This window comes from Aulonocara stuartgranti (assembly GCF_965226115.1).
Source record: "Aulonocara stuartgranti genome assembly, chromosome: 15".
Taxonomy (NCBI): Eukaryota; Metazoa; Chordata; class Actinopteri; order Cichliformes; family Cichlidae; genus Aulonocara; species Aulonocara stuartgranti.
The window spans coordinates 31,022,568-31,039,442 of record NC_138951.1 but is presented as its reverse complement, the minus strand read 5'-3'; the positions used below and the strand labels follow the sequence as shown (position 1 = coordinate 31,039,442).

Below are 16,875 nucleotides of genomic sequence, written 5' to 3'. Positions count from 1 at the left end.
CAACAAAGGAGTGGCTCCGTAAGAAGCATTTGAAAGTCCTGGAGTGGCCTAGCCAGTCTCCAGACCTCAACCCCATAGAAAATCTGTGGCGGGAGTTGAAAGTCCGTGTTGCTCGGCGACAGCCCCAAAACATCACTGCTCTCGAGAAGATCTGCATGGAGGAATGGGCCAAAATACCAGCTACTTTGTGTGCAAACCTGGTAAAGACCTATAGTAAACGTTTGACCTCTGTTACTGCCAACAAAGGTTATGTTACAAAGTATTGAGTTGTATTTTTGTTATTGACAACTCAATGAACCAGCATCTGGTCAACACATAACAGAAAATCTAGCAAGTTGAATCTATGAAAAATGCAAACAGTAATGCAATTTGACACTGAAATTGTATTTTTTGCACCAACAAAGTGATTCCCTGATAGCTATTAAGAGGGGAAAATTGTACATATGTTCAGTCTAAAGCCATCTGTAAATGACAAGGAGCAGAATTTCCTACTAGGGAAGCCAGGAGAAGTATTCCGTTATAATACAGACTTTAAATATATCAAATATGGACTTTCAAGCTCTTCTGTACAACCTTTTTTTTCTTTTCTGTACAACCTTTATTTTGCCCTATATTATGCATCCTAAATTTAATAAACATGCAAACACGTGGAATGCACCTATATAAAATAACTGCATAAAATTTACCAAATTGAGAGGTGGCTGCACAGTACTGTATGTGTGTTTTACTTTAGGCACTTTAAGTTGCTTTTGTTGCAAAAGCTGTTCAATAGAAAATAATTTCAGTAGCTTAAGCAGTGGCACTCTTTACATAATAACAGGGCACAGGAGCCTGAAAAATCGTAGCCAATCCCAGGACGGCGATGCCCAAAAAGTCAGATCCTCCTCCTGTCTTGCTGGATTCACATGAAGAGTGAAGGTTTATTAGTCTGTGGACGTAAATAGGCATGTAGAAAACTATAAATGTTATGTTTTCTACATAGCATTTATTTCCTCATTTCCTGTGCTCCCCACCCTGTGCTACCCCATTAAAAAAATCCCTCCTCCTCTGAGGCAGTTTGAAGCACAGAACAAAAGTGGAAATCAAGTTGTAACTTTAAAAAATGCAGTGAGAGCTACAAACACTAGTAAAGTTGCATTAGACTGTATTATTATAAGCAACATTTTCTTATTCCAGCATCATTCATGCTTAGAATGCAGTCAAGCCTCATTCAGTGGCAGATGGCAGTGAGGGATGATGTCCTACATTTAGCAGCATCGTCTCATTTGCACCTGGACGAGTGAATGAATAGATTTCCAGAATGCACCTGCTGGAGAGGCTGTCAGAAATGGGGCCACCACACAGGCCTGTGATTAAAGCCAGCAGTTCCTGCACCCTTCACACTAACCTGTTGTTGACTAGTTGAATGTCACAAATACAGTGCCGCCATGCTGCTGTGTAAGGGGGGATTGCAGTTTCTGTTCTGCTAATTGGATCGAGGTCATTCATTCCAGCTGGACACATCTGCTGCTTTGTTTTGTTTTGTGTCTTTTGTGTGTGTGTATGTGTATAAGACCCATTTTCCGCAGACTATCGTGAATGACGAGGTCTGGCACATACGCAGTTGATATTCATGTTTTATTGAATCGCAACAATGAATAATTGAGCCTCTGTGTGTCTCCGCAGGGCCTCTGTTTTGGCGAAGCACAACGCAATGTGGAGGAAATAAAGATCCTGATACGCTGAAAACCCGAGGTATGAGTCTTCACACTCCACTGGACATTTGTAAGCTGACACAAACACACTTGTGGATGAACTCGGCCGTGTTTACTCTCTTGCTCACACACACACACACACTGCCATGTGAAAATAACCTCATAGCAGATGGCCCACAAAACCTGCTCATTCTGGAGGATTTTCCTTCAATGGATGTGGGTCATAAGGATACTAGAGCAAGCGCACACACATGCATTAAAGCACATGCGTACACATGAAGCGGAGATAGTTGCCACAAGCTAACCTGCTGTTCCAAATAGGCGCTCATACCTGTGGTGCGTTAGCTTGGGGCGTGCAGCGTAATAGTGGTGCGCCACTGATGTTGTTACAAGTCTGACCTGCAGGTCAACAGCTGCCACCAGCTAAAAGCTAAAGTGTTGGATTCCTTCTTGACCTCCATTTCTGCTGCTGCCATCTTTAATACGCAGTACAGCACTAAGGTCAACCTGAAAAATTCCTGTGGGAGTAAAGGTAAGGTCAGCCGGTGCCCACTGCAACCTCTCCTCAGCTCTGACACATCAGTCCTGTGTGTGTGTGTGTCTGTTCTCTTAGTCCCATGCTGCATATATCCGGGGGTAAAACTGCAGCGGAAAAAAACATGTTCCCATTATTTCCTAATCCGAGTGTGGCTGCTAGGTTAGACTGGAACATGACGGCACTTATATTAGATTGGTTTTCGACAGCCAGCAGCAGCACTGTGTTCTTTGTTTCCTTCTTGGAGTCCACAGTGCACAAGCACGTGATACGTTTTGTTTTTTTGTTTTTTAAGTGAGCACAATGTTGCATAAAAAATGCACTTTGTTCCTTTGTGTGGGTTTTGTGAAGGAGGGATCTGATAAATGACAATGTGGGAATGGTAGAAAGTGCTGATAAGAGAGCCCCCATCATGTATGACAGAGAGTTAGAAAAGAGCATAACTGACATTAGACTCTGCCTTTGATCATTGTTTAACGTTGTACTGTGGTTGCCTGAGGCTAACAACTACTATAACTGAGCTGAGATGCATGGCGCAATAAAAGTTGTACTCTAGTATCGTTACCGTTGTCGTTATTCGTTCATACACTTGGACCGAACTGGCCGCACTGGACTGATACAGAATTCAAATTGTTTAATTTATTCAATGCTTTTCACTTAACATAAACAGTAAAACTTTGTAAACAGTAAACCTGATATTGCTTCTTGAAATCTAGAAGAAACATTGCAAAGTCCATTGTACTGCGTAGAAACATACGTCTATGTCTACCTTGATGTTCAGGAGTCCAGGATCTGCAGAGACAAAGGACAGGAGTTGACTTTTAAAGCATGTACTTCATTGGGATTCCTACTGTGATCACAAATGTTTAAGTCAAGGGTTGAATGTCACATGTTTATGTCTTGAAGTTGTAGTTCTGGAGGTCCAGAGGTTAAAAAACCCTTTGTATTAGTATTTATAAGAACTTTGTAGTGGATAGCACCACCAGAGAGGAGCATGAAAATAGGATAAAAACATAAAGATGGAAGGACTGGCGTATATCAAAGGATTTCTGTAGCATTCAGATGGATGTGCCTTACATGATTATTCAGGTTGCTGCATTTCCCATTAATGGTTCTTATGAATGCTTTATCCTTTAACTTTTCACTGTCCACTTAAGATAGACTTGGAAATTTTTCATATATGAATATATGAAGCCCCTTGAGGCGACTTTTGTTGTGAATTGGCGCTATATAAATAAAATTGAATTGAATTCAATTGAAATATATGTTTATATATTTAGCTGTTTCAACTTAATTGAGGATCTCCATACAGGAATTTTTTCACTGTTGACCTTAACATGTCCTATTCATATACTCATGCAAATTTGTTTGTAACTGGCTTTGTAGAAATTCAATATGTAAAAACAGTGGATGACCCTGTAGATCATTAAGAAGACAACGGAAAGTCATTTTATCTTAATGGAAACTTACCTGCAGCCTAAATGAAGCTAAATGAACCACAATGGAAGTCGAAAATTAAGGCTAAATTAATGGTATTTCAGTCTGTGAAATTCTAGTATTTCACAGACTGAAATACTAGAATTACTCTTGAACTTCAGCATTTCCCCAGTTAGCCAGTTGCACTGCTTGATCTTCACTTTGCCAGTCACCGTGTCTTAGTTTAATTTAAATGACATCGGTGGTGGATGTTTGACCTTGCAGAAGTTTTATTCATATATGCACAGAGAACTTTTTTTACATATTCTTCTTTTTCTTGTAGCTTTACTTGCTAATATAAAATGTCTCAATATTTCACTGTGTCCCCTACTTACAAGCCAAGTGTTTCACACCCAGTTTTTCACGGGTGGAAAAAGAAGTCGAGGAGGGGAGATGTCATTGTCTTTTTGCAAACTCACAGTTACATTAAGATCTGGTGTCAAATCAGAACTACAGAAATACTTTATTATGTAACTTTATTATATTAAAAGCTGTTTTTAATGTGTAAAGATGAGTAATGAGAACAGTAGGCTGATATGAGTTGATGTTTCTAGCTTTTGTGTAAAAGCTTGTACCAAATAGGTGATGCTAGTTATGGGATGAGTGGAAAATCAGATTGCACTAGTATTTTTTCATCCTCTGTGGAGGTTGAGACAATGTGTCAAAGGCCTATCTGTGCTAAATGCTAAAAATTATATTCCAGGGCAGTTTCTGTGAAGTCACAGGATGTTCTTGACCTACTATTAGTACCGAAAAGATGTCAATGCCTGGACTCGTCCAGAACATTTGACTTTGTGATTTCTTCCTCGTTGGAGTTTCCAATCCAGAGCCAGCCTTTCACAAAGGAGACACATTGTAATAAAAAGGCAAAAACAAAAAACAAAACAAAACAGAAGAGCAGCAGAAGAGTAGCTATAAATGGAGAGCAAGGTTTTAGGGGTAAATTTCATCAATGGTTGAGTGGAAAAACACTTAACAAGGGCATTCTTCCAGGAAACTGGAGTCAGCTGAGCAAGTGTATTCATTATGCAAGGTTCAGTCATATTTACTCTGATAGCTCCTTTATTTTGTGTACCCCAGTTTCCTGTGACGCTTCGGCATGTTTCGATGGAGCGTACAGCCTGGGCTTGTCGGAGAGCGGAGTCACAGTTTGGCATGTCTTTTTTTTTTCATTTTCTGTTTAGAACCTCTGCTGTAGATGTGAGGCGGTGGTTGAAATGTGAGAAAGAGCGATGCAGCGAGCGTCAGAAGAAGCTGTGCAGAGCTTCAACTGTAGCACATCAAGAGCATCCTCGTGGTGGGAGCATGGAGCTCGCGAGTGTGTCTGTGCTTCAGTGTTCTTGCTGAGTGGGTGTGATTGTAGGCTGGTGAGAAACAGCAAATGAGTCACCAATTCCAATCGTGTTTTCAAGCTTCTGCTCTGTCTCTCAGAGAGTTTCTGCACTGTACAGAGAAGCGAGCTACAACAGCATGTTATCGTGACGTCGTCCCCGTCCCAGACATTGATATGCATTTCAGCAATCACTTGCAGCCATGGAACAAATGTACACTTGTGCCTTGAGCCTTTAAATCTCAAGAGCTAACTGTTAAACCGCTCCTCCTCCCAGCTTGTTACTGGCCATGCCAGTGTGGGCTGGGCAGCTATTCACTGAAATGTCGGTGTTGCCCTCAGTCTTCCATTGTGGTTTCCAGTTTTTCTGATGGTAAGGAGATGCAGTTGGGGGTGGAAGTGGTGGCGCTAATGAACAGCATTAAGCTCCACTCTATTATATTGACACATCTGGTGGCATTTTTCATCCGCTTGCTTTCCGTCCTCAGCCTAATTAAGTGATCTGGGCTGCAAACTAAAGCATACCCACTGTAGAACACACAGGAAGCACTCTACACTAGCTCTCTGAGCTTGTTAACCAGCCTTGAAGTGACTTTGTGAAACCTCAGTATAATACGTCAGTAGCAGATTCAGCCTCAGACTTCTTTTGCCCACTCGATGGCTGTCAATTATCCAACTTTACAGAAAGAACTTTCCTCAGGTGCTGTGTCTGAGGAGATGTCAGTGAATTAGCAGCAGCAGCAGTAGTGTTCGACCACACTAAGGCGTCAGCTAGGTGCGCCGGACCCTTGGATCATCAGTCAGTACCAGTCAGGTAATGAGATCTGTCTTAGCTTCTGCTTTGTAGAAACCGTGCTAGCAGAATTCTGCTCATGTGTTTATCAGTTAATGTAATTATCATCAGGGGAATGTGGCTGCCTTTTCAAACTTGTTATGGACTCTCCAGATATGTAGAACACTTTTTTGGTTTTAGAATAGGACTGTTTGCTGGTTTTCGAATTTTGATCAAACTAAAGTTCAAGTTCAAGTTCAAAGTTTATTCGCCACATGCAGTGGCAGGTTGCCCTGCAGTGGAATGAATGAGCAATCTGAGCAAGACCTTAGGGCTTTAACGGAAATGTACCTCTTATTTCTCACATTACATCAGCAGCTTGTATCAGTATCATTCTTGACTGACCAGATTTAACCACATACTTAGATTCTGTTGGTGGAATATGTATGTAGGACCGTGTGACACAAGTTTAAACAGCTGCAAGCCAATTGAGCAAAGTTCACCAAAAAAACACAATTTACTGCTTGTTACAGGCAAAATACGGCATAGCCAAATCACGGATTCCGTCACTAGACCACATTTGAAAACCTGGCTACTATGTTATCCAAATTTCTAGCATTGGGAAATGTACTTTTATGATTAAGGTTAAATACTCTTTCTTTAAAAAGATGTGGGGAATTTTTTTTGTTGTTTTTAAAATGTAAACATACGACTGACGATGAACAAATATAATTGTACTCATTTGATTTAAATGGGAGATGTAATTTTGTTACTTTTTAAAGAAAGCCCAAGGAACCTACATATACAAGGTAAGAAGTGAAGATGTGGATGTCAAACTCAGCTAAAAACAGCTCATTACTGCAGCCACATTATCTGATGCCTTTGGACTAAACTCCAGCCTGCAGCCCTGATGTCACAAACTTTAAACCTGTTGTCTCACTGCGTTGTACCTGTTTTTAATACGTGTGTGTGTGTGTGTGTGTATATATATCTATATATATATATATAGATATATACATACAGTTTTTAAATTTAATGTTGCTGAAACAACAAAGGGATAAAATAATAAATCTATCTGATTGAGGAATCACTCATCTTTGGAAAAGAGAGTTTATTACAGAGAAATGGCTCTTTCCAAAATAAAAGCTATACTATACTCTTCTTCTGGGCTATATTCTCAGCAGCATATTAAACATATAAGGAGAGTCATGTGCTAACGGCTTTCTAAATGACTCGGGTAAAGTTTGTAGCATGCGTGCTTTTTGTTTTTGTCTGCTTGTCTTTGCACTATGGTGATGTCGGTGTAAATGTGCAGTCATATTCATTTTGTTCCCACTAGTGCTGTCAGCGTTAATCTGAAATGACGTTAACGCCACAACACGGCAAATCTCCGTTAACGAGCTACCGCCGATCGCCCCGTGCGTGGGGCTGGACGGCGTCAACACGTTAACGAGCTAATTGCGCTAACGCACTAGTTCCCACCAATGTAATTGAGCATTGCGCGGCACATCCAACATACTGTTTTACTTTTGTCCATGACGCGCTTACCTTCAGGGTCATACGTCACATGAAAACCAAAATAGTTCCAAACACCAGATCTGAATGAGGGTGGGGGAGGTTCAATTTGCCATGTTGCAAGGAGAGCTTAACTTCTGTCTGCTAGCTTGCCCTGCGCTCAGTGAATCTGCGTTTGACTACTCTGCCTAGGCTGCACTGTCGAGCGCAGATACACTGAGCTCTCAACACAGACAGCATCGTCAGAAGGAAAGTTGATAAAATAAATTAAAAATTTTGTATTGTTCGATACATATGCGTACCGAACCGAAAGCACTGTATCGAACGGTTCAATATCGATACGAGTATTGTTGGACCCCTCCTATATATATATATACATATATATATATATATATATATATATATATATATATATATATATATATATATATATATATATACATGCCTATCATGTAGACCTGTAGACCAACCCTGACCCTGGCTACAAAAGGACCTGAAAGGTTCCCAACTTTACATCATTAAAGCATGTTTACAGCCTGGTACAAAAAGGATTTGGGCCTCTATGGATAGTTTCCACTTCAGAACTGCTGTACATGGATGTATTTTTTTCTTATTTTACAACTCATCCACCTGGAGTTAGGTGTGTGTTCCCTGCGGATTGGCAGTCATCTCGAAACTGTCAACCTTAGGCTTTCAGGTGTCGGCTAATTTCAGGCACTGAGTTGAACTTCTCCAGCCCAGTAAATCAATTCCAGATGTATTAAAAAGATAATGTGACTCTCCCTATATGTGTTGTTGTTTATTAATATACCTGGTTGGACTGGCCAAGTAAAGTCTGTGTGTTTCTTACTTACTGCATTTCTTACTTATGAAAATAATTTGTTCTATTGTTCAAGACTCTTTCCTACGTTTCCCAGAGATCACAGGGTGCTTTTACTACGTGTCGGGGAAGGATGATGTGTTTTATTCTGGTCTGTGGAAAAACTGGTGCATTTTATTGCTACTGCAGCATTGCCCCGTACGGTTACAGAACTATGTAACAGGAATATCAAGAGTTATATATATAGAGAGAGATGTACACCCAAACAGTGAAACAGACCAAAAATACAGGTTTGCTTTCCAGTAACTGCCTGCACAGAATTTTATGCATTCTGGTCCATTCTTCATCTGCCTACCCTGAAATGTTTCTTCTTTTTTGTTCTTTTTTCAAACAAAGCAGGAGGAGGTGGAAAATCAAACAACCATAGAAGAGGTGGAATGATTGACCACCTGTTCTGAGTGGTTTTTATCTCGACCTCCTCAGAAAGTTCTTTTGATGCTTCACCCCCTCATTCACTTGAGTGGAACTCAGTGTCGGTTGGAAACACATTTCAGTGATATTACTTAACCCCTCATCTATCCATAGCCAAGCTTGTGATCGAGGTTAGGCATGTGGGCGGGGGCCACAAGCAGAAGGCTGAAATTCGTCTCGGATTAAGATGTTTATGAAGTGCGTCTCCTTAAACTGATCAGTCGTGTTTGTTTGACTGGGAAAGTTTAAAGCTTGTGTATGCATGTTGGCAGCAGTGTGTTGCTGCGCCTACTGTGCAGATGGTATAGCAACATAACCTCATCCTGCTTTACTGACTGGCCAATTTGCTAAAGAGCCCACCAAAAGCACATCTGCTGCAGCATGCTAATGACTTGCCCTGGATCTGTTAAATAATTTATGTCTCGCACCTATTTCCCGCATCTCCTTGTGAAATTAGACGGGTATTTTTCGTGATGACGTAGTCAGCACACCCTCTTTTCTTTCTTGTTAATCTCAACTGCATGTAGTGGCGGATAAGCACAGAAATAAGAGAACTGGGAGAGCTCCTTGTCTGTAGGCATGCAGATTAAGTGACTAGGCCACCATATGGCCAGAAGATGAACACTGATTTTTTTTTTTTATGGGCTAGTTTAAAAATAAGCAGGGTGGGGCAATCACACATCCTAAACAACAGCAGCTGTAGCTCTTTGCTGACAAGCTTTAGACTTATTGCCCAGCCCACTGAGAGCTGTGACAGGTATATTGTGGCTGAAACTGTGGGACGCTCTGGATTTAACAGGGCTTCCTTCCCTCACATTTCGAAGGGCTTATTATGGACCCGTCTTCACGGAGGCCAACAATAGAGTCTTTCAGTCGGCCATGGCAGGGCTGGAAACCTTACACTGGCGGGGCTGGAAACATTTCTGGTTTGCAAATTAGCCTAATCTTAACCCACCCAGGCAAGACGAGCATTGATCCAACAAAGGAAACTTCTGTGGCAGAAACCTCTCAGTCTCCATGGGTGTAGAGATCACTTTGCAGAGGTTCAGTTATCGACATGTAGCACATGAAATGGGACATCATTCCTTACAGCTTCCCGAGGTCCTCCTTAGCTTTCTCATTATGGGTTATTTAACAGTTTACTGACTTTGGGTCATTGAGTGGTTAGTGGTTGTCAAACACTAAGAAAGGACCAATTTGATATGATGCTATCCAGTGTGGCCTGTCAGTAATCAGCCACAGTTTCCATCAGTGCGGTGATGTAGATTTAATTATAATGGGGGCGGGGATAAAGATGGCTGTTGGTCTCCAGCCATATGCTGGCCTCGGGCCCCCTGGGACTCAGCCCACAGCTTAATAATAAGCAGCCCTGCAGGAATTAGTGCTACTTTAACCACAGTGTTTTGACTGATGGGAGAGGTCAGCTGCTCAATGATTGAGTGCAGAAAGGTGTAATAACATAAAGATAGTGAGAAGTGAAAAAAAAAATGCTCAGTACATTGTGGTAAACCCTGACTATGTCTTTTGCACTAAGGGGGAGAGAAAACAACTGAAGGAAAGGGAAGTTGGATGTGAGGCAGAGTTTAACCTCTGAGTTGAAGACAATATCAGTCTTTTGTTCTCAGTTTTCTACTGCATGTGTTTCCAGAATGAATGCATACTGTATATTTAGTGCAGTAAGCTGACTCGCCACTCCAAAGGACTCCCATCTATCAGTTGCTGCTACATCAGCATCTCTTTAGACATTATCAGTGGATTGATCTTAATAGAACTCACCCACTGTGCTGTGTGGTAGCCTCAGTGCAGACATGGAGCAAGCAACAGGGGGCAAATTAGTTGTGGCCTGCTTCTGGCCTCTTTACTTACCGTGGTGACCTAAAGTCTGCCTCAAAAAATGGAAGCTGTGGTTTGGCAGAACTAATGCTTCCACCAGACAGGGTACATTGATTCTGAGGTGAAATGCAGATGGCAGAGAGATGAAACTCATTTTTAAACTGGCACAGTGATCCATAATGTTATAAAGTATCTGTGCTTCATTTACATACCCATTTATAGATGTATTGATTGAGGCTGGCTATGCCCAATGTTGTTCCAACTGAGCTAAGGTTAGGCATCTCCAGAGAGCCAGGTCCACTACACTTCCTGTGTTTGTTTCCATACGGCTTATCAAAGATTGAACAATGATTGAAGATTGAGTGATGTCAGTCGGTCACTCAGCATCACTGCCCTATTGCTTGATGTAGCCTCAAACTGCAAAGAACAGGTCATCGTTGCGACACTCCAGTGCACTATAATTCTGCTAGGTGTTAAATATTAGTATGTACGGTGCTTTGATCTCCGGCTTCTCTACGCTACATGTCCAAGAATCCTTGAGTAAGACATTGAACCCTGTATTCATCAACGTATGCATTTGTGTGAGTGTTGGGTTTTCAGTGCTCTTACAGCATTGCCCTCAAACAATTCAAACATGATACGGCAGTGTTGCCTAAAGAAATAAATGCTGACATGCAGTTTTGTGATTAATACATATGCCATCAGTTTCCACTTGTGCAACCAAGCAATGCTGACAACCTGATCAAGAAGCATTTCAAAGAGCCCGGTTTCCATCCCCAACTAGTCAGATGTATTGTAAGGGCATTAAGTGGTACAACATTAGGCTGGTGGTTTTAATCAGCCTTCTTAGCTCAGGAGGTAGTGCAGGTGTTTGCTGGTTTTCTTCCAGCTTCCAAGCTGATAGATTGGTGGTTCGATCCCTAGCTGCTCTGGTCTGTATACCAAATATCCCTGGGTGCACACTAACCTCAAGGTGCTGCCCCTGTGTCTGGTTTTGCCAGAGGTTTCTTCCTGTTCTTCACACTGTTCCCAAAGTGCTTGATCACAGGGAGGTCATCTGATTGGTGGGGTTTTCTCTCTGTTATTATAGAGTCTTTACCTTTTACTAAGAAGCGCCTTGTGCTTACTGCTGTTGTGTTTTGACATTATATAAACTGAACTGAACTGACTGGCCTGTTATCATAGGCAAAATGTCTTCTGTTTGCAGAGAGGAATAAATTCAATTGAGCATTTAACATATAGGAGAATAAAGTTTTAATAGAAATGTACTTTTAAAGTTACCCTTTAAGAAATTGTAATTGTAATATTGTAAGATAAAGACCCTACAATAATACGATGAAAACAGAGAAAACCCCACCAATCATATGACCCCCTATGAGCAAGCACTTTGACAACAGTGAGAAGGAAAAACCCTTTTTAACAGGAAGAAACCTCTAGCAAAACCAGGCTGAGGAAGGGCCACGACCAGTTGGGGGTGAGTGGATGGAGACAGGACAAAGACATTCTGTGGAAGAGAGCTGGAAATTAATAATAACAAATAATTAAATGCAGAGAGGTATATAAAGACCTAGTGACCCTAATGACCCCAATTTGTCATTAGGGTCTATACACATAGGTGTGTTGTTTTTGTTGAGTGATCAAAGTGGCTTAAAGGCAAATTGTTTAATCAGAAACTGTCAGCATGTGCTGTAGGCACCCTTGCAGTTTGGTGTGTAACCCTGTTTGTGTGTGCGTGTTTGAGCGTGTAGCCACGTACATAAAGCGAGCAAAGACAAAGAATGATGAGCCTCAAAGATTATCCCCAGCCGGAACACAATCCTCTTTGGAGGCGCTGTGCATTGCGGGGCGTATCTGAGTCTGGGTGCTGTCTAGACGCTGCTGCTGCTAGACAGCTGTGTGTGGAGGAACGTGCTGTACTAAGCCAGACAGCTGCACACACTGGCGCAAAAAGTCACAGCTGGATCACAGCATCTCATGTCAGAAGTCGCCCAGCCACAGTGACAAACAAACTCACTCGGATAGAAACGCTTGCGTGCAGTTTTCTATACACTCTCTCCCAAAAAATATCCCTTGGTGGGTCGGCTTCTTTCACAGGCTCCTAAAGCATCGCGGTTGCTGTGTCATTTGCAGTCCCAGACTCTTCCGACCCAACTCTGGCGGCAGAGCAAGGACACACAGTACTGAGTGTGCTCTGGAATGCGGTAACCTAGCAACAGGGCCGGAGAGACAGATCAGGTTGGCGATGGGCGACTGTGGCTCGTCTGCTTAAAGGAAAACCCTGCCTCTAAATAGGAAGTCACCCTCAGCTGTCATTCATACGTCTGGAAATTTTTATTGGTTTCTCTTTGCTGTCAAGTCTGATACCACAGATTGAAAAGCAATCCATGCATGTCTGTTCTGTACTTAGATCATAAAGGCTTATGATGCCACCCAAATGGACATAATCGTTTGGGTCTAATGTTTTCGGCTTCTGGCACTTGAGGCTCTCACAAGTGTCGTCTGCGCCAAATGTAGTCCAGGCATCAAGTTCTTTGTGGGCTAGATGTGGCACAAATACCACCACATATCTGCTCGTCCGTGTAAGGTGGACTTGTGGCTGCACTGAGACAGCCACACTCACCCTGAAAGCAGCATCAGTCTAGGCAAAATGCCACAACGAACACTGCAAATATACAACCAAATATATCTTGCGGTAGCTGAAAAAAATCTGACAAAGAGAGCGAAAAATGAGGCCTGAACGCCAGCTTGTTTGCTGTTTATGATGTAAGCCTCAGCCATTAAGTGAGCTAAAGTATCTGATACGTATAAATAATACGAAGAAGTTATATACAGCAATTAAATTAGGCTAAATCATTTGCATTTCAATGAGAATGCGTTTTACTCAGTGCACTCTTACGGTTGTATGTACGTATTTTTTATATGATCTGTTACTTTTTTCAAACTCATGTGTCCTCTGTGTACAACATGATGCATGCATGTTGCTGTTTTGTACTAAAACATATGATGCATATGATATGGAGAAGGAATACCATACAAGCTTTGGACAGAAACGTCAGTCAGCTGCCTGAAACACCTTACGAGCTACAAGAGCCACAGTCAAACCCCTGTTCAGCTAAGGTAAAATGCAGAGATTCAGAGCAGGGCACGTAGGCCTCTGTGGCCTATTTTTAGAATGACGGGTAAGACATTTCCTCAGCAAAACTGCCTTCCTCCAAATGGAAGAACTGAATAGTTATTTTCAGTATATTTTTTCATGCCTAAGCCATTATTACGTAGCTCCCCTACAACCTTATTGTCAGTGACATGAATGGAAACTTACAAGCTTACATGCTTTAAGGTATATTTGGGGCTTTAACCACATCCTGCTAGCAGTCATAATGTGATGATGCTCAGCTAGCTGTCAATGTGTTATAGCGCTCTGCCAGGAGGATTCAGCAGACTGTTGCACCTTCTTCACATTTTTACATTTACAGGAAGGTGCATCACCCACTAGTTACAGTAAACATGGTTGTTTTTGTGAGTTTTGACCTTTTGTTAAATTTTCTTCTATCAAAATATTTCCTCTTGGTATTAAAGTGAATATCAGCTGTTAAAATACAGTGGTTTCTGTTTCTCAAAGTATTATGTAGACACAAAACTATTGACATCTCGCATAGATTTTAAAAAACATGTATTAGCTGGTGACAACAGCATGCTATGGTGTGATATAGTGAACCGCTATAAATGGGCCTTAGTGATTATAACAAGAATCAAACCATTATTGCCTGTCACCATCAGCCAAATTTGAATAGTTGTTGTGTTGTTATGGTCAAAGTATTCATGAGCTAATTTGAGCAGACTGTTTCTTTTAAGGGACTTGTTTGGGATTCTCCAGAGGACTAGAACTGCTTCTGCTGTCTGATTTGTGATATCGTGGTAGCGTAGCAGGATATGGGTTTTGAATGTAAAGGAAGGTTTGAATCTGGCTTATCTCCTAAATGTACACCTCTGATGGTATGCATTACTTGAATAGGCATCTTCTAGGCAGCAGAAAGTCTTGAGTGCAAGCCTCCCAACGGAGAAATGCATTGTTGATCTGCAGCAGAGGGCGCTGTATGGAGCAGCTCTTTAGTTTTAGAGCAGGTTTTAGAACAGACTTTTTACCTATTGCCCCAAATGTGTCACAACACAGTAGGGCTGCCACGATTTGTCGACTAGTCACGATTACGTCGACTATCAAAATCGTCGACGACTGATTTAATAGTTGACGCGTCGTTTGAAGCTTTGTAAGATCCCAAAAGACGCAGGAATAAGTAGCAGGATTTAAGAGTGTAATAACGGACTGAAACAGAAGATGGCAGCACCATGTACAAGGATGCCAGCTGCCGTTAAACCCCGAAGAAGAAGAAGAAGAAGAAGAAGAAGCAGCTGTGTCCCAGAATTCATAGCGCGGCCCAGCTCAGTTTCCAACAATGGCGGCAGCTAGTTAGTTTTAATATTACTCTTATTATTCTTTCTGGGTCACAAAATAAACGTTTAACATATTTTCAGCCGAGAATGTAGCTGTGTAAACCTCAAATATCGGCTCAGTTTATCAGGACACCACATATTTTCAAAAGCGCTCCGACGTTTTCAGAGACGTCTGTTACCCACTAGCTCGATAGCTAGCCGGGGGCTAGGTCACTAGCGCGGTGAGAACACCGGACTCCCGGCAAATTGTTTTCAAACCCACCGCCGTCTTTCGCTACTCAGGTTAAATATATATGAGTCACTTAGATAAATTAAAAATGTTGTTGTTTGGCTTTTTTTTTTTTTTTTTAGTATTTTATTTGTTCCTGAGTAAATCGGTTTGTCTGAGATTAAAGTTATAGTTTTTACACAGCTGAATAAACGTCAAGCAGACAGCTGATTATCAGAAGTGTGAGATGCTGGAGAATATACTCCGTTGTCCTGTTATATTTTAGATAGCAAGGAGTTTATTAAACTTCACCGAAACAATCTGCAAATTTCATTAAAATTGAATAAACTATCATCTTGTCTTTATTTTTAGTTAGCACCTTAAAAGCTTAAAGCTGTAAGCTAATGATAGTTATATAAGAGCAGATGCTGCTGGTGCAATAAGCTGTAGTTTTACGTTCAGTGGATGATGATCTGATTAGTCGACTAATCGCATAAATAATCGGTGACTAGTCGACTATCAAAATAATCGTTTGTGGCAGCCCTACAACACAGCATCTAGCTTATTAAACGAGATCAAATAAAGAGCAAGGAAACTGTTAAACTTACCTTCAGACGTCTGTGTTTTTATACCGCCCAATGGTCAAATGTTGAAGAGTTTGTTTTTAATTGCAGCTCAAGAAAAGTTCTTTGTTTCAGTTTATCTAATTTGTGTTTTTACTGGTGACATCTTTGTACCATAAACCAGGAAACCTTCAGAAGTCTGTAGATCCTTTTGACCTGAATCATTCTTTACTCACGCTGTAATAGGCCCAGGATGCTTGAGGATTTCCATGATGCACTGAGCATATCTGTTTATACACTACTCTGCATTTAATCATTAGTGATTATCAGAGGTGGGACCAAGTCATTGTTTTGCAAGTCTCAAGTAAGTCTCAAGTCTTTATCCTCAAGTCTCAAGTCAAGTCTCAAGTAATGTCAGGCAAGTCAGAGTCGAGTCTCAAGTCACTGGTGTAAAAGTCCGAGTCAAGTCACAAGTCTGAAACTTTGAATTTCAAGTCCTTTCGAGTCTTTAAAAAAAAAAAAACGAAAAAATAATGTTGCAGTTATGCTAAATGTAAATATTAGACCATGTAATTTTAAAATCTGTGTTTTTCTCAACACATGACAAAATAGTGAACTTAGAAAATATACACAAATTGTGAAATTGCACCTCTTTAAAATGCAGCTCAATTAAACCTAGCTCCAAGAATAATTTTCACCGACAGTTCTGAGATAAGCTGCATGTTATTCTTGGATGCGGTTGTAGGACCGGCTTTAAAATCGCATGACAAAAATATCATACATATTAAAAAAAACTGAATCACCAACGTAGCCTGGAAAACATTTGCTAGTTAGATGAAGTCAACTATCTCATCTTAGCATATTTATATGCATATTTATAATCATACGGTTCTTGGAGTGAGTGCACACACTCATGAAGTTTAGTAACTTCAGGTCACTGCAACAAGCCCAGGTACAGTTTACCGACGGATGGGTACAGGACCTTGAAATGCACCGTGTAGAACGAAAGACCATCGTACGTATCATAAGTTTACCAGTCTCACAAATCGTCGTCATAAATACACATTCCTTAACCGTTTATTAATAGGACCTTTGAGCTCAACGGTAATTAATTAGTAGTGGAAATAATTTCTGGTACCCATCACAGAAATGTAGCAGTGACAATAATATTGTATGCTGTAATCGTACTGGGCAATTAGTGATACAAAA

The 16,875-nt window shown here is 41.1% G+C and overlaps 2 protein-coding genes across 6 annotated transcripts in view; one reads left to right on the top strand and one right to left on the bottom strand.

The window, feature by feature from the left end:
* The window catches only part of ccn6 (cellular communication network factor 6), a gene marked incomplete at its 3' end in the record, with an annotated part of 68,208 nt that extends 60,524 nt beyond the window's left edge, over positions 1-7,684 (bottom strand). The window contains exon 1 of the mRNA XM_082505373.1: positions 7,458-7,684. The remainder of the gene's footprint in view (positions 1-7,457) is intronic.
* fynb (FYN proto-oncogene, Src family tyrosine kinase b) overlaps positions 1-16,875 on the top strand; it is a 92,436-nt gene that overhangs the window by 19,769 nt on the left and 55,792 nt on the right. For 4 of the 5 annotated variants that reach the window (XM_082505344.1, XM_082505340.1, XM_082505341.1 and 1 more), the window contains one exon: positions 1,666-1,734. The gene's annotated coding sequence lies outside the window, so the exon portion shown is untranslated. Of the gene's footprint in view, positions 1-1,665; positions 1,735-5,707; positions 5,850-16,875 lie in introns of those variants that run through there. The other variant, XM_082505342.1, reaches the window with a different exon arrangement.